At 44.0% G+C, this 24,673-nt stretch overlaps 1 protein-coding gene across 1 annotated transcript in view; it reads right to left on the bottom strand.

The window, feature by feature from the left end:
* PEAR1 (platelet endothelial aggregation receptor 1) overlaps positions 1-14,826 on the bottom strand; it is a 118,889-nt gene extending 104,063 nt beyond the window's left edge. The window contains exon 1 of the mRNA XM_066609149.1: positions 14,668-14,826. The gene's annotated coding sequence lies outside the window, so the exon portion shown is untranslated. The remainder of the gene's footprint in view (positions 1-14,667) is intronic.
* Between the last annotated feature and the right edge of the window lie 9,847 nt (positions 14,827-24,673).

The raw sequence follows: 24,673 nt of genomic DNA, 5'->3' as shown, positions 1-24,673 counted from the left end.
GGCAGTATTATAGTAGTTGTATTCTTGTACATAGGGGGCAGTATTATAGTAGATATATTCTTGTAAATAGGAGCAGTATTATAGTAGTTATATTCTTGTACATAGGGGGCAGTATTATACTAGTTATATTCTTGTACATAGGGGGCAGTATTATACTAGTTATATTCTTGTACATAGGGGGTCAGTATTGTAGTAGCTATATCCTTGTACATAGGAAGCAGTATTATAGTAGTTATATTCTTGTACATAGGGGGCGGTATTATAGTAGTTATATTCTTGTACATAGGGGGCAGTATTATAGTAGTTAAATTCTTGTACATAGGAGGCAGTATTATAGTAGTTATATTCTTGTACATAGGAAGCAGTATTATAGTAGTTATATTGTTGTACATAGGGGCAGTATTATAGTAGTTATATTCTTGTACATAGGGGGCAATATTATAGTAGTTATAGTCTTGTACATAGAGGGCATTATTATAGTAGTTATATTCTTGTACATAGAAGGCAGTATTATAGTAGTTATATTCTTGTACATAGGGGGCAGTATTATAGTAGTTATATTCTTGTACATAGGGAGCAGTATTATAGTAGTTATATTCTTGTATGTAGGGGCAGTATTATAGTAGTTATATTCTTGTACATAGGGGGCAGTATTATAGTAGATATATTCTTGTACATAGGGGGCAGTATTATAGTAGATATATTCTTGTACATAGGGGGCAGTATTATAGTAGATATATTCTTGTACATCGGGGCAGTATTATAGTAGTTATATTCTCGTACATAGGAGCAGTATTATAGTAGTTATATTCTTGTACATAGGGGCAGTATTATAGTAGTTATATTCTTGTACATTTGGAGCAGTATTATAGTAGTTATATTCTTGTACATAGGGGGCAGTATTATAGTAGTTATATTCTTGTACATAGGGGGTCAGTATTATAGTAGCTATATCCTTGTACATAGGAGCAGTATTATAGTAGTTATATTCTTGTACATAGGGGGCAGTATTATAGTAGTTATATTCTTGTGCATAGGGGGTCAGTATTATAGTAGTTATATCCTTGTACATAGGAGCAGTATTATAGTAGTTATATTCTTGTACATAGGGGGCAGGGGGCAGTAGTATAGTAGTTGTAGTTTTGTACATATGAGGCAGTATTATAGTAGTTATATTCTTGTAAATAGGGGGCAGTATTATAGTAGTTATATTCTTGTACATAGGGGCAGTAATATAGTAGTTGTATTTTTGTACATAGGGGGCAGTATTACAGTAGATATATTCTTGTACATAGGAGCAGTATTATAGTAGTTATATTCTTGTACATAGGGGGCAGTATTATACTAGTTATATTCTTGTACATAGGGGGTCAGTATTATAGTATTTATATCCTTGTACATAGGAGCAGTATTATAGTAGTTAAATTCGTGTACATAGGGGGTAGTATTATAGTAGTTATATTCTTGTACATAGGGGGCAGTATTATAGTAGTTATATTCTTGTACATAGGGGCAGTATTATAGTAGTTATATTCTTGTACATAGGGGGCAGCATTATAGTAGTTATATTCTTGGCCATGTAGGGCAGTATTATAGTAGTTATATTCTTGTACATAGGGGGCAGTATTATAGTAGTTATATTCTTATAGGAGGCAGTATTATAGTAGTTATATTCTTGTACATAGGAGGCAGTATTATAGTAGTTACATTCTTGTACATAGGGGGCAGTATTATAGGAGTTATTTTCTTGTACATAGGGGGCAGCATTATAGGTGTTATATTCTTGTACATAGGAGGCAGTATTATAGTAGTTATATTCTTGTACATAGGAGCAGTATTATAGTAGTTATATTCTTGTACATAAAGGCAGTATTATAGTAGTTATATTCTTGTATGTAGGGGCAGTATTATAGTAGTTATATTCTTGTACATAGGGGGCAGTAATATAGTAGTTGTATTTTTGTACATATGTGGCAGAATTATAGTAGTTATATTCTTGTACATAGGGGGCAGTATTATAGTAGATATATTCTTGTACATAGGGGGCAGTATTATAGTAGATATATTCTTGTACATCGGGGCAGTATTATAGTAGTTATATTCTCGTACATAGGAGCAGTATTATAGTAGTTATATTCTTGTACATAGGGGCAGTATTATAGTAGTTATATTCTTGTACATTTGGAGCAGTATTATAGTAGTTATATTCTTGTACATAGGGAGCAGTATTATAGTAGTTATATTCTTGTACATAGGGGGTCAGTATTATAGTAGCTATATCCTTGTACATAGGAGCAGTATTATAGTAGTTATATTCTTGTACATAGGGGGCAGTATTATACTAGTTATATTCTTGTACATAGGGGGTCAGTATTATAGTAGTTATATCCTTGTACATAGGAGCAGTATTATAGTAGTTATATTCTTGTACATAGGGGGCAGGGGGCAGTAGTATAGTAGTTGTAGTTTTGTACATATGAGGCAGTATTATAGTAGTTATATTCTTGTAAATAGGGGGCAGTATTATAGTAGTTATATTCTTGTACATAGGGGCAGTAATATAGTAGTTGTATTTTTGTACATAGGGGGCAGTATTATAGTAGATATATTCTTGTACATAGAGAGCAGTATTATAGTAGTTATATTCTTGTAAATAGGGGGCAGTATTATAGTAGTTATATTCTTGTACATAGGGGCAGTAATATAGTAGTTGTATTTTTGTACATAGGGGGCAGTATTATAGTAGTTATATTCTTGTACATAGGGGGCAGTATTATACTAGTTATATTCTTGTACATAGGGGGTCAGTATTATAGTATTTATATCCTTGTACATAGGAGCAGTATTATAGTAGTTAAATTCTTGTACATAGGGGGTAGTATTATAGTAGCTATATTCTTATACATAGGGGGCAGTATTATAGTAGTTATATTCTTGTACATAGGGGCAGTATTATAGTAGTTATATTCTTGTACATAGGGGTCAGTATTATAGTAGTTATATTCTTGTACATAGGAGCAGTATTATAGTAGTTACATTCTTGTACATAGGGGGCAGTATTATAGTAGCTATATTCTTATACATAGGGGGCAGTATTATAGTAGTTATATTCTTGTACATAGGGGCAGTATTATAGTAGTTATATTCTTGTACATAGGGGGCAGTATTATAGTAGTTATATTCTTGGCCATGTAGGGCAGTATTATAGTAGTTACATTCTTGTACATAGGGGGCAGTATTATAGTAGTTATCTTCTTATAGGAGGCAGTATTATAGTAGTTATATTCTTGTACATAGGAGGCAGTATTATAGTAGTGACATTCTTGTACACAGGGGCAGTAATATAATAGTTGTATTTTTGTACATATGAGGCAGTATTATAGTAGTTATATTCTTGTACATAGGGGGCAGTATTATAGTAGTTATATTCTGGTATATAGGGGACAGTATTATAGTAGTTATATTCTTGTACATAGGGAGCAGTATTATAGTAGTTATATTCTTGTACATAGAAGGCAGTATTATAGTAGTTATATTCTTGTACATAGGGGGCAGTATTATAGTAGTTATATTCATGTACATAGGGGTCAGTATTATAGTAGTTATATTCTTGTACATAGGAGCAGTATTATAGTAGTTATATTCTTGTACATAGGAGCAGTATTATAGTAGTTATATTCTTGTACATAGGTGGCATTATTATAGTAGTTATATTCTTCTACATAGGGAGCAGTATTATAGTAGGTATATTCTTGTACATAGGAGGCAGTATTATAGTAGTTATATTCTTGTACATAGGGGGCAGTATTATAGTAGTTATATTCTTGTACATAGGGAGCAGTATTATAGTAGTTATATTCTTGTACATAGAAGGCAGTATTATAGTAGTTATATTCTTGTACATAGGGGGCAGTATTATAGTAGTTATATTCTTGTACATAGGGGGGCAGTATTATAGTAGTTATATTCTTGTACATAGGGGGCAGTATTATAGTTGTTATATTCTTGGAGCTAGGGAGAGCATGTGTGGCTGCTTCCCCATTTTTATTCTACCTGAATGTGGTGATTGACAATTACTATGTTAGGCAACATTGATTCCTATGTATCTGCCAGAAATATTTGAAATGGAAGTATGCTTATGGGATGGATTGGAGCCGCAGGTGGAGTAGCCGAGCCGGTCACTGGAGAGTAGTCAGATTAGCCGGCAGTCATTATCTGGAAGTCACGGTATGCAGTACAAATGGATGAGATGGAAGCCTAGTCAATGAAAGCCAAAAGGTCAGCAGCAGTAGGTATCAGTATGCTTGTAGAGGAGCTGGAGGAAGAGGAGCTTGCTGAAGGTGGTAGAACACAATAATCACACACTGAAGAAGTGACAGGGCTAGCCTTATATAGGAATTGCAATCAGTAACAGGGTAAGGGTCTGGACCAGGAGGCAGGAACTAGGTAACTGAGAAACACAGAACACGGCTAGGTTTCAGCAAAGGTACTGTCAAAGCCATGGATAGCTTAGTAGAGAGGGCTGCTGTCTGCAACATAAGTGGTCATGAGTTTGAGCCCTCACAGTAGCCCCCCTCTTTGAGGATGGCCTCCAAACATCCCAGGTGCCGGTTTCCCTAGGTAACTCCTGTGTAAATCTTTTGTGAGCCTTGGAGCATGCACATTTTTCTCTGTCTCACAGGAGTTCTCCTCTGGCCCATACCCTTGCCACTTCACAAGGTACTGTATTTTCTGAAGTCTGGAGTCAAGAATCTTCTTTACCATGAACTTGTCCTGGCCCCGAGCTTTCACAGGAGGGGGAAGGAGTTGATGTCTTCCCACAAAAGTATTCTCATGAAATGGCTTTAGTAGGGAAATGTGAAAGACAGGGTGAATCCTCAGGCTTCCCGGGAGCTTCAGTCAGAATACTACCTTGCTGACCCTTGCTGCATTTGGGAAAGGTCCTAAGAATCTTAGTCCAGGCTTGGGAGAGGGTACTTGCGCCTTCAGGTTCTTGCAGGCTAACAACACCTTTTCTGCAACTTGGAAATATGTCATTAATGAAGTGCTGGAAGGTAGTGGGAGCATTGCAGAGACCGAACAGCATTACTAGAGATTCAAAGTGTCCATATCTTGTTCATCTACGGGGCAGCTCCGTACCAGATTATATGCTCCTCTGAGGTCTAGTTTAGAAAAGACCTTGGCTGCCCTAAGCCTCTCCAGCAGTTCTGGAATTAACTGGAGAGGATAACGATTCTTAATAGTAATCTTGTTTAACTTCCGGTAGCCAATGCACGGCCGAAGAGTAGAGTCCTTCTTTTTAACAAAGAAAATGGGTGCTACTGCCAGGAAGGAAGATGGTCAGATGAAGCCCTTCTTTAAATTCCAAACCAAATGTTCCCAAAGGGACCCTAACTCTGGTTCTGCGAGGTTGTAGATACGCCCAACTGGTATAGAAGATCCAGGGAGCAGCTCAATAGGACAGTCATATGGCCAATGAGGTGGCAGATGGCCAGCTTTCTTCTTGCTGCAGACATCCTTCAACATGTGGTAATGAACCGTTAACTTCCCAAAGTCCTGCTGATCATCCACAGGGCCTTGCACTGGTTCAGGGGTGGATGGTGCTACCTGGCAATTCTCTTTACAAAATTTTGAAGGGAAAGCAATGGTCCTTGATTCCCAGTTGAGAGAGGGTTTGTGGGCAGAAAACCAAGAAATCCTGAGAATCACCAGAAATTTAGGGGACGAGATGAGCTGGAAGCTGACCATTTCTTGATGTTCCAGTTTCATGTGGAGCTCCAGTTTGACTGTCTCCTGTGTGACAGGTTTCGAGGACAAGGGTGAACCCATTCACGGTTTCCATTTCAATTGGTATGGGTTTAAGTCTGGTGGCAATGTCTTTGTCAAGAGTAAATTTCAAATCCATAAAGTTTCCTCCTACTCCCAGATCCAGCATCGCTGAACACAGTGTCATCTGATCTCTATTTGAAGGACCAAATAGTGGAGCGGGGAAAGAGTTGAAGTCTTGAATTATTGGTGCAAAGGTGTATTTCATGACATCTCCTCGTTCCATGATGGCTAGATTGGTTGTGGCCTTGACGTTGGCTAGGGTGAGGGTCCTTTGGAACTTGTTTGGACAGTTTAAAGCATAATGTCCTGAGTTTCCACAATAAAGGCACAGATTATCAACATGGCATCTTTCCTTTTCAGCGGTAGAAAGGGGTCTGTGAATGACATCAATCTGCATCGGTTCTGGTACTGCTTCAGTCCATGGTGGAGGACTCAATGTGGATTGGCTAAAGGAATAAGGGGTGTTAGTGCCCCAACCCCGCAGTCTCTCTTTTTGCTGTTCGGAAAGTCTCTGGTCAATCCGGAGGCACAGTTGAATGAAGTCTTCCAGGTTGTCAGGTGTCTCCACTTTGGCAAGTTCATCCATTACCAACTCTGATAATCCCCAACGAAATTGTCTCTGTTTTGCAGCTGGATTCCATGTGGTATCAATCGCCCAACAACGAAATTCTGTTGTATACACTGCAACGGAGCGTCATTCTTGTCGTAGGCTATGTAACCTCCCTTTGGAGCACAGCGGCATAGTGGTACGGATCATCAAAAATTTGACACATAGCGAGCGTGAAGCGATCAAGTCTATAAAGCAGATTACTATTAGTCTGTATGTACGGTGAAGCCCATGTGAGGACCTCATGTGAGGAGGTTAATCATGAAAAACATCTTCTTCCTGTCACTGGTAAACAAGTTAGGCTGCACCTGGAAATATATCCGGCATTGATTTAGGAAACCTCTGTATTGGTGACGATCTCCAGCAAATTTTAATGGCAATGGCATGTGGACGTCTGGACCTCTGTAACCCCTTGATCTCATGTTGCATAGCAGCAGCCCTTTCCTGGTAGCAGGCACAGAACTCTGGGAGCTCTGTGAATTATTTCCTGAGTGTGGCTACTACTGACTCCATTTTAGGGGGCGTAATTATCTTGACGCAGCTTACTGATGCTGGATTGGAGCCGCAGGTGTAGTAGTCGAGCCAGTCACTAGAGAGTAGTCAGAATAGTCGGGAGTCGTTAGCGGGATGTCACGGTATGCAGTACAAATGGATGAGACGAAAATGTAGTCAATGGAAACCAAAGGTCAGTAGCAATAGGTATCGATATGCAGTACAAATGGGATGACATGGAAGCGTAGTCACTAGAAGCCAAAGATCAGCAGCAGGAGGTATCAATATGCAGTACAAATGGGATGAGACGGAAGCATAATCAATGGAAGCTAAGTTCAGCAGCAGTAGGTATTGGTATGCAATATAAATGGATGAGACAGAAGCATAGTCAATGGAAGCCAAAGGTCAGCAGGAGGTATCGGTATGCTTGTAGAGGAGCCGGAGGAAGAGGAGCTTGATGAAGGTGGTAGAACACAATAATCACGCACTGAAGGAGTGGCAGGGCTAGGCTTATATAGGAAATACAATCAGGAACAGCTTGTCGTGTCTCACCAATGCTGGATTGGAGACGCAGGTGTAGTAGCCCATGCCGATCACTGGAGAGTAGTCAGAATAGGCAGGAGTCATTATCAGGAAGTCATGGTATGTAGCATAAATGAATGAGCCAGAGGCATAGTCAATGGAAGCCAAATGTCAGCAGCAGGAGGTATCAATATGCAGTACAAATTGGATGAGTCAGAAGTATAGTCAATGGAAGCCAAAGGTCAGCAGCAGGAGGTATCGGTATGCTTCTAGAGGGTCCGGAAGAAGAGGAGCTTGATCAAGGTGGTGGAACACAATAATCACACACTGAAAGAGTGGCAGGACTAGGCTTATATAGGAAGGGCAATCAGGTATAGTGGCAGGGTCAGGACCAGGAGGCTGGAACTAGGTGACTGAGAAATACAGAACAAGGCTAGGTTTCAGCAAAGGAACTGTCCAAGTCCTAAATAGCCTAGTGGATAATGATGTCAACTGGAACACAAGAGGCTGTGGGTTCAAGCCCTGACAGCTTAACACTTAAAAATCCATATCTCCTCTGTGTTCATGGGACCTCCAAAAGTGGTGCAGTTGTGACTTTTGTCAAATTAGAAATAATTAGCCAGTTAACCGTGCTGCTATTTGGCAAAGCTTTAGCCTTCCCCAGCTCAGTAATTTCAGGCTCGTAAGCCAGGAAAGTTGTTGATTTCCTCATTTCCTATTCGAGTGATGTCACTGCCACGCACTCCTGGCCAGCCAGTTTCTAAAAGGTGTTGGTTTCCTAATATATGTGTGTTTAAATTATAAGGGTTGTCCAGCTGCAAAGTGTTCATGGCCGGAGTTTAGGATAGAGCAACATTAGTAGCTGAATTGGATCTTCAGCCAAGGATGCCCGCTGATCAGACATTCTCTAGGCTGGTGCATTCATGCACTGAACTGATTTCTGCAGCAAGCAGACAGTTCCATTCTTACTACAGTGGCCAGGATTGTATCCAAGCTAGAGGTGGTACAGCAGGGTACTAGAACCTCCATGCCTGCCCGTATCACATCTTGTATCCAAGCTAGAGGCGGTATAACAGGGTACGAGAGGCTCCATATCTGCCCATATTACATCTTCTATCTAAGCTAGAGGCGTTACAACAGGGTACTAGAGCCTCCATGCCTGCCTGTATCACTTCTTGTATCCAAGCTAGAGGTGGTACAACAGGTTACTAGAGCCTCCATGCCCCCCATATCACATCTTGTATCCAAGCTAGAGGCGGTACAACAGGGTACTAGAGCCCTCATGCCCGCCTGTATCACATCTTGTATCTAAGCTAGAGGCGGTCCAACAGGGTACTAGAGCCTCCATGTCCCCCATATCACATCTTGTATCCAAGCTAGAGGCAGTACAACAGAGTACTAGAGCCTCCATGCCCACCCGTATCACATCTTGTATCCAAGCTATAGGAGGTACAACAGGGTACTAGAGCCTCCATGCCCGCCCGTATCACATCTTGTATCTAAGCTAGAGGTGGTACAACAGGGTACTAGAGCCTCCATGCTCCCATATCACATCTTGTATCCCAGCTAAAGGCAGTACAACAGGGTACTAGAGACTTCATGCCTGCCTGTATCACATCTTGTATCCAAGCTAGAGGTGGTACAACAGGGTACTAGAGCCTCCATGTCCTCCTGTATCACATCTTGTATCCAAGCTATAGGCGGTACAACAGGGTACTAGAGCCTCCATGCCAGCCTGTATCACATCTTGTATCCAAGCTAGAGGCGGTACAACAGGGTACTAGAGCCTCCATGCCCGCCCGTATCACATCATGTATCCAAGCTAGAGGTGGTATAACAGGGTACTAGAGCCTCCATGCCCCCTGTATCACATCTTGTATCCAAGCTAGAGGTGGTACAACAGGGTACTAGAGCCTCCATGTCCTCCTGTATCACATCTTGTATCCAAGCTATAGGCGGTACAACAGGGTACTAGAGCCTCCATGCCAGCCTGTATCACATCTTGTATCCAAGCTAGAGGCGGTACAACAGGGTACTAGAGCCTCCATGCCCGCCCGTATCACATCATGTATCCAAGCTAGAGGCGGTATAACAGGGTACTAGAGCCTCCATGCCCCCTGTATCACATCTTGTATCCAAGCTAGAGGCGGTACAACAGGGTACTAGAGCCTCCATGCCCGCCCGTATCACATCATGTATCCAAGCTAGAGGCGGTATAACAGGGTACTAGAGCCTCCATGCCCGCCCGTATCACATCTTGTATCCAAGCTAGAGGCGGTACAACAGGGTACTAGAGCCTCCATGCCCGCCCGTATCACATCATGTATCCAAGCTAGAGGTGGTACAACAGGGTACTAGAGCCTCCATGCCCCCTGTATCACATCTTGTATCCAAGCTAGAGGCGGTACAACAGGGTACTAGAGCCTCCATGCCCCCTGTATCACATCTTGTATCCAAGCTAGAGGCGGTACAACAGGGTACTAGAGCCTCCATGCCCGCCCGTATCACATCATGTATCCAAGCTAGAGGCGGTATAACAGGGTACTAGAGCCTCCATGCCCCCTGTATCACATCTTGTATCCAAGCTAGAGGCGGCACAACAGGGTACTAGAGCCTCCATGCCCCCTGTATCACATCTTGTATCCAAGCTAGAGGCGGTCCAACAGGGTACTAGAGCCTCCATGTCCCCCATATCACATCTTGTATCCAAGCTAGAGGCAGTACAACAGGGTACTAGAGCCTCCATGCCCACCCGTATCACATCTTGTATCCAAGCTATAGGAGGTACAACAGGGTACTAGAGCCTCCATGCCCGCCCGTATCACATCTTGTATCTAAGCTAGAGGTGGTACAACAGGGTACTAGAGCCTCCATGCTCCCATATCACATCTTGTATCCCAGCTAAAGGCAGTACAACAGGGTACTAGAGACTTCATGCCTGCCTGTATCACATCTTGTATCCAAGCTAGAGGTGGTACAACAGGGTACTAGAGCCTCCATGTCCTCCTGTATCACATCTTGTATCCAAGCTATAGGCGGTACAACAGGGTACTAGAGCCTCCATGCCAGCCTGTATCACATCTTGTATCCAAGCTAGAGGCGGTACAACAGGGTACTAGAGCCTCCATGCCCGCCCGTATCACATCATGTATCCAAGCTAGAGGCGGTATAACAGGGTACTAGAGCCTCCATGCCCCCTGTATCACATCTTGTATCCAAGCTAGAGGCGGTACAACAGGGTACTAGAGCCTCCATGCCCGCCCGTATCACATCATGTATCCAAGCTAGAGGCGGTATAACAGGGTACTAGAGCCTCCATGCCCGCCCGTATCACATCTTGTATCCAAGCTAGAGGCGGTACAACAGGGTACTAGAGCCTCCATGCCCGCCCGTATCACATCATGTATCCAAGCTAGAGGTGGTACAACAGGGTACTAGAGCCTCCATGCCCCCTGTATCACATCTTGTATCCAAGCTAGAGGCGGTACAACAGGGTACTAGAGCCTCCATGCCCCCTGTATCACATCTTGTATCCAAGCTAGAGGCGGTACAACAGGGTACTAGAGCCTCCATGCCCGCCCGTATCACATCATGTATCCAAGCTAGAGGCGGTATAACAGGGTACTAGAGCCTCCATGCCCCCTGTATCACATCTTGTATCCAAGCTAGAGGCGGCACAACAGGGTACTAGAGCCTCCATGCCCCCTGTATCACATCTTGTATCCAAGCTAGAGGCGGTACAACAGGGTACTAGAGCCTCCATGCCCGCCCGTATCACATCATGTATCCAAGCTAGAGGCGGTATAACGGTACTAGAGCCTCCATGCCCGCCCGTATCACATCTTGCATCCAAGCTAGAGGCGGTACAACAGGGTACTAGAGCCTCCATGCCCGCCCGTATCACATCATGTATCCAAGCTAGAGGTGGTACAACAGGGTACTAGAGCCTCCATGGCCACCTGTATCACATCTTGTATCCAAGCTAGAGGCGGTACAACAGGGTACTAGAGCCTTCATGCCTGCCGGTATCACATCTTGTATCCAAGCTAGAGGCGGTACAACAGGGTACTAGAGCCTCCATGCCCACCTGTATCACATCTTGTATCCAAGCTAGAGGCGGTACAACAGGGTACTAGAGCCTTCATGCCTGCCGGTATCACATCTTGTATCCAAGCTAGAGGCGGTACAACAAGGTACGAGAGGCTCCATATCTGCCCATATTACATCTTTTATATCCAAGCTAGAGGCGGTATAACAGGGTACTAGAACCTCCATGCCCACCTGTATCACATCTTGTATCCAAGCTAGAGGTGGTACAACAGGGTACTAGAGCCTCCATGGCCACCTGTATCACATCTTGTATCCAAGCTAGAGGTGGTACAACAGGGTACTAGAGCCTCCATGGCCACCTGTATCACATCTTGTATCCAAGCTAGAGGCAGTACAGCAGGGTACTGGAGCCTCCCTACAAGGGGTCGGTTCTCTACTATAAATGATGCTTTTGCTCTGATATTGTAATCACTTATATCAATGTTACAATCACACAGAGAAAGTTTCATCCCGACAACTTCTAGGGGAAGAATGTTACTGACAATGAGTGTATATATATATATACTTCTTCTACGGGGTAATAGTGCTGACAATGAGTGTATATATATCTACTCCCTCTACGGGGTAATGGTGCTGACAATGAGGGTATGTTACTGTATGTAGTCCATACATCGCAGCACAGTGCTATACCGGACATCTGCCCCCTACTCTGGCAGTTTGCCCCCCTCGTTCTGCTCGGTGTTGATGAGAGCCTCTGGCAGAGTCCCAGGAATAGGGTTAATGGGGACGAGGCTGTCACATCTCACAGCGCTCAGGAAGTCACAAGGCACAGAGTCCGGAGAGATAAGTCCAACCTGTCACCTCCCAACCACTTCTGTATGTGGATGTGACAGAGACGGGTATATACAGTATGTACACAGATGGTATGGGGGGGATCTGCTGGTATCGAGCTAGTTATCTTCAGTCTTTACTAGATTTTACACATGAATCTCTTAAGATGCCCATAATGACCAGAGCACAGTGACCATGCCAATCAGAGTGCCCCATACACACTCCCAGAGTGGCAGATTGCAAACAGTACCAGGCAGATTGCCCTATTAATCGTGCTATCCAGAGCGCCCCCATGAGCAGTGCCAGCCAGAGACCCCATAGAGACTGTGCCTGAGTGCCCCCATAAACAGTGCCAGCCAGAGGTCCCATATAGACTTGCCAGAGTGCTCCCATAAACAGTGTCAGAGATCCCACATAAAGAGTGCCAGAGTGTCCAATAAATAGTGCCAGGGTGCCCCCATAAGCAGTGCCAGTCACTGTTCCAGATAAAAAGTGCGAGTTAGAGTGCCCCATAAACAATACCAGACAGGTTTCCCACATAAACAGTGCCAGGGTGCCCCCATAAGCAGAGCCAGTCACATTTGCCAGATGTACAGTGCCAGAGTTCTCCTATAAACTGTGCCAGACAGAGTGTCTACAGAAATTTTCAAAATAAATAGTGCCAGTCAGAGTGCCCTCATAAACGCTTTCAGGGTGCCCCTATAAGCAGAGCAGCCAGAATTCGTAGATAAACAGTGCCAGTCAGAGTGCCCTCATAAACACTAGGTCAGACATTAGTGCCAGTTAGAGTGCCCTCATAAACAGTATGTTAGATATAAGTGCCAGTCAGAGTGCCGTCATAAACAGTATGTCAGAGATCAGTGCCAGTCAGAGTGCCCTCATAAACAGTATGTCAGATATGAGTGCCAGTCAGAGTGCCCTCATAAACAGTATGTCAGAGATTAGTGCCAGTCAGAGTGCCCTCATAAACAGTATGCCAGAGATCAGTGCCAGTCAGAGTGCCCTCATAAACAGTATGTCAGATCAGTGCCAGTCAGAGTGCGCTCATAAACAGTATGTCAGAGATTAGTGCCAGTCAGAGTGCCCTCATAAACAGTATTCAGGGATCGGTGCCAGTCAGAGTGCGCTCATAAATAGTATGTCAGATCAGTGTCAGTCAGAGTGCCCCTATAAATAATGTCAAAGATCAGTGCCAGTCAGAGTGCCCCCATAAATATGTCAGAGATCAGTGTGAGAGTGCCTCATAAACAGTATGTCGGAGATCAGTGCCAGTTAGAGTGCACTCATAAACAGTATGTCAGACATCAGTGCCAGTTAGAGTGCCCTCATAAACAGTATGTCAGATATCAGTGCCAGTCAGAGTGCCCTCATAAACAGTATGTCAGACATCAGTGCCAGTCAGAGTGCCCTCATAAACAGTATGTCGGAGATCAGTGCCAGTTAGAGTGCCCTCATAAACAGTATGTCAGACATCAGTGCCAGTCAGAGTGCCCTCATAAACAGTATGTCAGACGTCAGTGCCAGTTAGAGTGCCCTCATAACCAGTATGTCAGATATCAGTTCTAGTCAGAGTGCCCCCATAAATGTCAGAGATCAGTGCCAGTTAGAGTGCCCTCATAAATAATATGTCAGACATCAGTGCCAGTTAGAGTGCCCTCATAAACAGTATGTCAGAGATCAGTGCCAGTTAGTGCCCTCATAAACAGTATGTCAGAGATCAGTGCCAGTCAGAGTGCCCTCATAAACAGTATGTCAGACAGAAGTGCCAGTTAGTGCCTCATAAACAGTATGTCAGACATCAGTGCCAGTCAGAGTGCCCCCATAAATGTCAGAGATCAGTGCCAGTCAGAGCGCCCTTCTAAACAATGCCAACTTTGCAAAAAAACCCTGGCCTAGACCTTCTTCTTCGGTGACTCCCGACAATTGGGCAGAGCAGCCCCATCCTCACTGCAGCCACAAGCCCTGACAGGTCAGCAGCTCTCTTCTCCTGAAGTCCTCTGTGCTTCTGTGATACTTTGCTCTATCCAGCAAGCTTCCACTATGTAATATATGGCTGTAATAAGAGGGGGTCACCCTTGCTGAGACCCCACTATCAGCCGGGAAGTATTACAAGGGACATCCATTGATTTGGTCCAGAGATAGCGAGCAGTTGTTTAGTGGGGATCAGCTGATGGACTGGGGGGTCAATATCTATCGGGATCCTCTTTCACATCCATTGACCCCTAATTCGATTCGCCATCTACATCTGATAATCAATAGTGACAAACCTCAATGGGTTCCAAAAATTTAGCACACAGGTTACTTTGAGGGTCTGCAGCCAGCAGGTAGGTACTCACCTGTATCAGGGTGGTACCCTTCTTATCAGAGAAGAAGTCCCCGGAGATAAGGGAGGGTTCTGGGGGTCCCTGTGTGGAGACGAGGGGTGCAGGTCCGTTGTGTAGTGAGGACTGGAGGCAGTGGCGTTATCTGGGAGGAGGGGGGGCAGGAAAGTGCTGGGAAGCAGAACTTACAGGAAGTTTTCACAAGGAAGCTCCACAGAGGATGCGATTTGGCAAAAACTTTCATGTACTTCATGCCGGCTGGGAGGGGAGGGGATCGGGATGAGAAGCCGGGGAGGGGTGGGGGCACAAGGACCTAATTACATACAGCAGGGACCTCATTACCAAGCTGCCAAATGTCTCATATGATCAATTACACCCAATGTGCCGCTCGGATACACCAGTATCACACAGGATGGGCTCAGCTGACAGTGTCATACATAGGAGGCTTGGATACGCAGCTTAATAAACATTATCATACATAACAAGTTTAGATACACAGCTCAATAGACAGTATCACATATAGGACAGGTAAATACACCAGCAATAAACATGAAAGCCTTAGATACACAACTACTAAACAATACACCCAGCTCAGTAGACAGTATCACAAATTGGAGGCTTAGATACATTAACTCAGCAGAGAGTATCACGCACAAGAGGCTTAGATACAAAAGCTCAGCAGACAGTATTGCATATAACAGTATCAAATATGAAAGCCTTAGATACACAACTCAGTAGACAGCAATATTACAGAATAGGCTGAGCTACACAAGTTGAGCAGACAGTATTACAGGTAGGAAGCTTAGATACACCATCTCAGCAGATATTACATATAGGAGGCTTAGATACACTGCTCAGCAGATATAATCTATATATATTAAGGTGAAAGCCCTAACTGACTCACTGACTGACTCGCCACTAATTCTCTAACTTCCCGATGTCGTACAAACATTAAATTTGGCAGGGACATTCTTTAGGTCCTAAATAGGAAAAGTAAAGGGGTCACAACTCGAAAATTCATTGCTAAGTGCAAAAGTATTAGCACCCCTGTGTAATGTACCTAATCTAATTCTATAACTTCCCGGTGTCGTGCAAACATGAAATTTGGCAGCAGCATTCTCTAGGTCCTAAATAGGAGAAGTAAATGGGTCACAACTCAATTATCCAATGCTAAGTGCAAAAATAAGTGCACCCCTATGTAATGTAACTTCTCGGTGTCGTGCAAACGTGAAATTTTGCGTGAGCATTCTTTAGGTCCTAAATGAGGAGAGTGGGAGGGGTGGCACATTCTGCAGAGGGACATCGGTACATGCAGCCTGAGGAGAATGTAACACTCTTCTATGTGTATACATATTTTATTGCTCGGTTACTCTAAAGTAACCTTGACTTCAAACAACACAATAAACACCTGTATCAAAAATTACCTGGGCGAGGCCGGGTATATCAGCTAGTATTACATATAGGAGGCTTGGACACACAGCCCAGTAGATGATTTCACACATAGAAAGCTTAGATACACCCGCTCAGCAGACAGTATCATACATGAAAGCCTTAGATAAAGCAGTTAGTATCACACATGATAGGTTTAGAATTCACTGAAGAATGTACCTAAATCCAGAGCCATGTTCCTAATCTCATCTAGTTGGGGTGTTCTGTCCCATAATAGCTCTGGGGGGCTTTGATGCAAACCAAATACGAGTATATTCTGTATTTGGACCACTTACTGCTCATTTGCTGCCCTCTGGTGGCTGTGTTTTACAACTATCACTGTGGCTTACAATCCATATATATATATATGTCCGTTTCCTGCAAATCCTGAAAACATGACTCGATGGGGGTCCGTGAGGACGGGAGTTTGGGAGATACTGAGCTAGACAATGAAAACATAATGCATCCTTGAGGAGATCTGAGCCAGAGCCGCATGCCAATACCGGGGAGTGGGAGAATGTATCGCCCCCACCCATGGCTTCATCAGGGGTGTGATGGCACTGGAGGTTAAGCCGGTCTATAGATGTCCCAGAAGAGGCTGGCCCACCCAGGGATGCCTCGACAAGCGCGACCTCTGAGCGGAAGTGACCACGGGCCTAGTGATGGCGAAAACCAGCATTATGCTAATGCTCTGCCCAGTTCCAATATGGAGCCAACGGAATATCCGCTTACTAAAAAGACGAATAATAAGTCAAGTAAGCGTCTGAATCACCACAGGGGCAAGTGTAACGTCCTGCCAAGTACTGGCAGGAACTAAGATCCTGCTGGTATAACGCCCAATTTAAATATAAAGCGCAAGACCATATGATCGCTGCGGAACAAAAGAAAGCGAAGAAGTGCGTACAATCCACAGGCGTCAGACAGCTGAACATGGAGGACATCAGTAAACACTGACCATAGTACAAGACCCCCGGCACTGAGAAATATCTCCAGCAAATGCTGCATACATCCCCCTCATATGGCTGCAACAATGTCACATACAGAAAAGCTACCGGACAGGAAAGGCTGCTAGTTAATGGGGATGTAGCACATAACATGGGAAACAGACAGTATTGGACATTGATGATACAATGACTATACGGAATATTATGATCAGCCCCATAGATGTGTAGCACAAAGTTGTAATACAATACACAGCCATAGCAGTACCCCCTGCCCAGTACGAGGTACCAGTACAGAGACCCCCAAGCCAGACTGCGTCCTTGACTGCAATAGGTACCTGGGAGGGGTTGACCTGTCTGATCAAGTACTCAGCCATAGAATGACATGCGGAAAACAAGGGTGTCGTATAAAAAAAACAGCGGGGCCCATCATACAGATGACACTGTATAATTCCTCCATTTTTGGAACACCCCAGTGAACTTACTGTATGTATGGCCGGAGGCCTAGACTTTGTCACGGCGATGCCACACTCTAATTGGACACTCCGGATAATATGTTACAGAAATAACGGAGACAAGTCCAGTTTAGTTTAGTAATCTGAGAGTGAGCAGATTTACTAACTTTGGTATTTGCAACAACAGGTTAACTTTAGAATGCATTGAAAATGTACTGATAGCAGGTATTAACCCCTTAATGACATGGCCTATTTTGGCGTTGAGGACCAAGCGATTTTTGGTATTTTTCCATCTCCATTTTTCAAAAGCCATAACTTTTTTATTTTTCCGTCGACGCTGCCGTATAAGCACTTGTTTTTTGCGTGGTGAGCTGTAGTTTTTATCGGTGCCACTTTTGGGTACATAGACTATATAGTAAAACTTTTATTATTTTTTTTATGATAACAGGGAGAGAAAACGCATCAATTCTGACATAGATTTTTTTTTTTACAGCGTTAATCATGCAGCATAAATGACACACAAATTTTTTTCTGCGGGTCGGTACGGTTACAACGATACCAAAATTCTTATATTTTTTTAAGGTTTTTACACTTTTTTGCAATAAAAAGCCATTTTTTTTTGGAAATCTTTTTTTTTCTCTATAGCTGCATTCAAAGTCCTGTAACTTTTTTATTTTTTTATGTACGGAGATCTACAAGCGTTTATTTTTTGTGAGACGAGCTGTAGTTTTTATTGGTACCATTTTGGGGAATGTACGGCTTTTTTGATCACTTTTATTGCATTTTTGTGAGGCAAAATGCTAAAAATTAGCATTTTGCCTCTGTTTTTTAGCGTTTTTTTTAACGCTTTTTGCCGTACAAAATAAAAAGTGTGTTCAACTATTTCTACACATCGTTACGGATGCGTCAATACCCAATATGTGGGGTTTTAATTTTTTTTTACCTTTTTTTATGCTAATATTAGAAAAAGCATAAAAAAAGGGTTTTTTTTTACATTTTTCTTTTTTTTACATTTTTCTTTTCTTTTTTTTATACATAATTTGAGTCCCTCTGAGGGACTTACAACACTGTGCCTATGATCGCTGTCATAAGGCATGGCAGAGCTACTGCTCTGCCATGCCTTATCGCTTATACAGCGAGCATAGGCATAGGCAATACAGGACGCCAGTGTCTGGCGTCCTGTTGCCATGGTGACAGGTCGGGCTCTCGCGATGTCATCGCGAGAGCCGGCCGGAGACACAGAGGGAGCGCGCTCCCTCTGTGAACTCTTTCCCTGCCGCGATCTACTTAGATCGCGGCAGGGAAGGGGTTAACAGTGGGGGGCGCATCTCCGATGTCCCCCCGCTGTTGCAGCGGGATGCCGGCTGTGACTGACAGCCGGCTCCCGCTGCGGGATAGCGCGGGATCATATGTGATCTCGCGCTATCCCCAGGACGTACCGGTACGTCCTAGAGCGGGAAGGGGTTAAAGAGTGCAGTAATAAACAAGCAAGATACAGTAATGTTGAATTGATGATACTCTCACTTTAACGCTCTCTCTCTTATTTTTTTGAAGATTGATTTACTAGACAATTTCCCCACTATTGAACTTAGAGGAAACAATTTACGTTAAATTGACTGTAGGATTTGATGAAGCAGAGGGACAAGTGGCTGTATGGCTAATCCTGGCTTGAACTTCACTGGGTAGCTCTAACTCACTGTTAGATGAATGTGAACCCCTGAAGGGATCTTTTGTCTTCTCTCCTGTGGGATGCCAAGGGAGTGGGTTGATCACCACACTCTACCTTGGGAGACGATAACTTGCTGAACTACTCCTCCTCTCCGACCACAGAACTGCTACCTCTCCTTGCTTACACCTGGCTGAGCCTGATTAACTGCTCTGCATCACTTCTTTTTATAACCTCTATCTCTTCTGCACTCTTGCATAGGGATTTGAATCTTTGCTTCTCGCCCTTGGGCTCTGCGCCAGTAAGATTAAACCTGACTGTCAGCCAATGAGAGACCTTCTGACATCAGGGTTGAGCTCTATGCTTAGAGCAGAAGGGTAGACACAGGTTCTCTGCCACAGACGGCACCTTCTGGATCCAGGGACGGCATCCAGACAGGTAAGACAGGACAAGTACACACTAGTGTTCTGTAGGACCCGCTAGGCCACTATACATTGATGTGCATGCCAGAGGTAGACCTTTCTTGAATTCCAGGGGGAGATCATCAAGGCCCTAATATTTGGGGAACAGGGAGAGGGGGAGCTCAGTACTTCTGGAAGCAAGGCCACATATATTGTACCAGAGCAACACTTTCCTCCACTTGTAAGAAGGGAAGGACCCAAAAAAGGTGAAGAGTCTGTCACATACAAGGGATAAGGAAGGACACTATGCGTTACTGTGTGTGCACCACACAACCTGCCTGTGCATAAAAGATTGTGTCAAGCACTGGTGTAAACATAGGGGGCGCAGAGGGTGCCCTAGGGGGCCTATAAAGTCTCTCTTTCCCATATTGCAAATGTATACTATCAATGAAGATTTATAGTTGGGGGCCCAGTTCCAGATTTTGCATTGGGGCCCCGCAGCTTCAAGTTATGCCTATGGCATCAAGGTATACCACGCGTCCCTGGAATTGTAAAACTATTATTGCATTGAGCCGCCGTTATATGATTTACCCAGCAGCTAGAACCCTACATCAGACAAGAATGGGACGACATTCCTCTCCCAAAACTCCAGCAATTATTCTCCCCACTTCCCAGATGTTTACAGACTGTTGTAATAAGAAAAGGGATTGCTATACAGCCTGGTCCTTAAGGGGTTAAAAAAATTAACTCATTTAGGAATTGATGGCAGCAACACATCTCACAAAAAAGTTGGGGCAGGGTCATGTCTACCCAGCGCCGGTTTCTAATTGGCTGACGCCGGCGCTGGTTAGCCAATCAGTGCATTATTCTTGCTGGAGGCGAAGAATTCAAGCCATGCTTCCAGAAAGAAATGCTCTGCTGGCACGAGGGACATCGCGGCAGCCTACAGGAGCGACCGGGACCTGCAAGCGCATCGGAACTCCGGCGGTAGGTATTAGACTCCCCCCCCCAGTATGATTACCAGTGGGGAGCTGCAGCACCCCGGTTGGGAATTACTGAGAATACCAGCTTCGGTGTCAGTTGGGCGGTCAGGGTTGGTATTCAAAAATACCGGCCTGTAACATGGCCGGTAAAAAAAAACACTGGCACCGGCCTGGCGGGCAAAATACCGGCGTGGTGTACTTGGGGAAGAAAAAGGCAGAAAGGGTTAAAAACCCCTCCTGCTTCCTCCTCTGGGTTATCAGCTATCACTAACAGCTGACAACATGTCCTTCCTCTGATTGCAGAGCAGGAGGCTTAACCCCTTAGTGACGAAGCCTGTTTGCGCCTTAGTGACGGAGCCAAATTTTGGAAATCTGACATGCGTCGTTCAACGTGGCATAACTCCGTAAAGGCTTTACATATCCCAGTGATTCTGACATTGTTTTTTTGCCACATGTTGTACTTCATTTAGATTGTAAAAAGAGACCGATATAATTTGTGTATATTTATTAAAAGTACCAATATTGGAAAAATTTTGAAAAAATTGTCATTTTTTCACATTTTCAACCGTAATATCTCAAATATGTCCAAACATACTGTACAAATTTTTGATAAGATATGTATTTCCATCTGTTTACTTTATTCTGAATGCACACTTGAAAAACTTTTGTGTTTTTTTTAACCATTTAGAGGACGTACAAATTTAACATTACTTTTCAGCATTTTGAGGAGCACTTTGTTTTCCTGCACCAAGCCAAGTTTGCAGAGGCTCATAAGTGTCAGAATAATAGATACACCCACAAATGACCCCATTTTAAAAACTACACCCCTTAGTGTATTCACTGAGGGGTGTCATGAGTATTTTGACCCCACCAGTTCTTTTCAGGAATTAGTTCAATTTAGGGGCCAAAAAATAAAATTTCATATTTTTGCAAATATGTCATTTTAAAGACATATTTTTTTCCTATAGAGCCCATGAAAATGAGGATTTACGCACCAAAATGGATACCCCCGTTTCTCCCGTGTTCAGAAACATACCCATTATGGCCCTAATCTTATGTCTGGATGCATAACGGGAGTCAAAATGAAAGGAGTAGTCGGTGTCTTTCAGAACATAAATTTTGCTTGAAGGCGTTTTAGGCCCCATAGCACTTTTGTAGAGCTCTTGAGTGGCCAAAACCAAAGAGAACCCCCACAAGTGACCCCATTTTGAAAACTAGACCCCTTAACGAATTTATCTAGGGGTGTACTGACCATTTTGACCCCACAGTTTTTGAATGAATTCAAGCCAAGCAAAAGGAAAAAATTGTGATTTTCATTTTTTTGTCAATTCTGTCATTTTAAAAACAGCTTTTTTTGTACAGCACACGCATGAATGAAGCCTTTCATCCCAAAATGGATACCCCTGTTTCTCCCGTGTTCAGAGACATACCCATTGTGGCCCTAATCTTATGTCTGGATGCACAATGGGGCCCAAAACGAAAGGAGTAGTCGGTGGCTTTAAGAACATAGATTTTCCTTGAAGGAGTTTTAGGCCCATAGCACTTTTGTAGAGCTCTTGAGCGGCCAAAATCAAAGAGAACCCTCACAAATGACCCCATTTTGAAAACTAGACCCCTTAATGAATTTATCTAGGGGTGTACTGCCCATTTTGAGCCCACAGTTTTTGAATGAATTGAAGCAAAGCAAAAGGAAAAAATTGTGATTTTCGTTTTTTTGGCAATTCTGTCGTTTTAAAAACTGCTTTTTTGGTACAGCACACACATGAATGAAGACTTGCACCCCAAAGTGGATACCCCTGTTTGTCCCGTGTTCAGAGACATACCCATTGTGGCCCTAATCTTTTGTCTGGATGCACAACGGGGCCCAAAATGAAAGGAGTAGTCGGTGGCTTTCAGAACAGAAATTTAGCATGAAGGTGATTTAGACCCCATTGCACACTTGTAGAGCCCTTGAGCGGCCAAAACGACAGAGAACCCCCACAAATGATCCCATTTTGAAAACTAGACCCCCTAACGAATTTACCTAGGGGTGTACTGTGTATTTTTACCCTACAATTTTTGAATAAATCTAAGCAAAGCAGTAGGAAAAAAATTACAATTTTCATTTTTTTGGCAGTTGTATCAATTTAAAAACTGTTTTTTTTTGTACAGCACACATAGGAATGAAGACTTTCACCCCAAAATGGATACCCCTGTTTGTCCCGTGTTCAGAACCATACCCCTTGTGGCCCTAATCTACTTAAAGGACGCATGGCTAGGCCTATAATGGAAGGAGCACCCGTTGGATTTTAGGGTACAACGGAATAAATTCCAGGCCCTATTGCCCACTTATAGAGTCATTGAGCGTCCAAAACTATAAAGACCCCCACAAATATCCCCATTTTAAAAACTAGACCCCTTAACGAATTCATTTAGGGGTGTACTGCGTATTTTGACCACACAGTATTTGAATAAATTTCAGCAAAGCAGAAGAAAAAAATTACAATTTTCATTTTTTTGGCAATTTTGTCAATTTAAAAACTTTTTTTTTTGTACAGTTTACATAGGAATGAAGACGTTCACCCCAAAATGGATACCCCCGTTTGTCCCGTGTTCAAAAACATACCCATTGTGGCCCTAATCTACTTACAGGAAACATGGCAAGGCCTGTAATGGAGGGAACACCGGTTGGATTGCAGGGCATAACTGAATAAATTCCAGGCCCCATTGCTCATTTGTACGGAATAAAAATTGACTCCCTAAAATCCCCCCCCCCCCTCCACGCCCTTTTCGGCGTTCCCCAAATCTTAGATAAAAGTAATAATGTGAACTGTGTAGTATTTCCAAAGACGGGTAATTATGGAGGCTGGTTGGGATGGGCACATGGGGCAATAAAACCGGGTATCCCCCCTCCTCTCATGCTTTTTGGGAGTCATTTTTTGACCTCAGTGGCGGGGATGGGGTGTAAAAAGTGGCGCTCTGTGAGCCTTTGTAAGCTTGATGAGGTGCGGCGGTCTCACACAGAAGACGCTCAACAAGCTGCTCCTGGAACTGCATGAAGGCGAGCGTTCCCGGGGCTTCTTGTAAATTGCGTATTACAGGTAGCGGTCTGAATAACGCCGGGCTCACACAGCCGTAGGTGGATCCCGGCTGTGAGCCCGGCTGTGACCCTGCGTACGGCCGCGTAATGTACTGCGCATAACTGCGTACTTACACGGGCGGTCATGTGCAGTACACTTTTTTTTTGTTGTTTGTATTTCCCGCACCGTCGCTTAGCGATGACGCGGGTACCCGCAGCCCGTATACAACGTAGTTGCGTATGGGCTGCGGGTATATCCGCGACCATGGAGCACAATGGGCTCTATGTTGCGGATATCCGCGGTAAAATAGAACCTGCTGCGTTCTCTTTTCTGCGAGTGGATTACGCAATTCCAACCCACTAATGTGAGCGGAATTGTGTAATCCAATGCTATTGATCTGCGTATTACCGCGGATCAGACGCATGCGGAATCCGTAATTCCTATCCGGTCATGTGAGACCGGCCAAAGGTAGATCGCTACCATTTTTTCACGTGACCGGGGACCGCTCAACGAGGCCACCCGTCACTGCTCCAGGCTCTCGGCGACCGTTGGTCGCCGAGAGCAAGGAGATATTAAGTTTCCTATGCTCCCCGACTCCTGCGCATGTGTCCGGTGTTTTGCCAGCGGTCGCATGCGCAGAATACGGGAAATTTCACGGAAGAAGATTGCGTCGGGGTGCAAATATGGAGGCCTCCGGTAAAAAATTTTATCTCCTCTCACCGATCGCATCGGTGAGGGGAGATGAACCTTCCCCTTTTTTTAACTTTTACGTGATCGCCATTATTCTTTGGATAACGGCGAACACGTGATCAGGAACCGCTCACCGCGGCCCTCCGTGAAATCTCCAGGCTCTCGGCTAAGTTTTGTAGCCAGGAGCAGGGAGATTTTAAAAAACCACGGCTTTTGCGCATGCGCCTGCCACATTGGCGACGGGCGCGTGCGCAGAAGCTGGGGTGAGGTCCGCGGATAAATCCGCAGGCCTTAGGTACGTCATTTCATCCTCCCTCACGGATATGATCCGTGGGGGGAGATGAAACGCAAGCTTTTTTTTAACTTTTTAAAACTTTTTTTTTACTTTTTGCACTTTT

This window comes from Eleutherodactylus coqui, chromosome 6 (genome assembly GCF_035609145.1).
Source record: "Eleutherodactylus coqui strain aEleCoq1 chromosome 6, aEleCoq1.hap1, whole genome shotgun sequence".
In the NCBI taxonomy this organism is placed as follows: Eukaryota; Metazoa; Chordata; class Amphibia; order Anura; family Eleutherodactylidae; genus Eleutherodactylus; species Eleutherodactylus coqui.
Note: the sequence above shows the minus strand (reverse complement) of the source record. Positions and strands in the feature narration are given on the sequence as shown.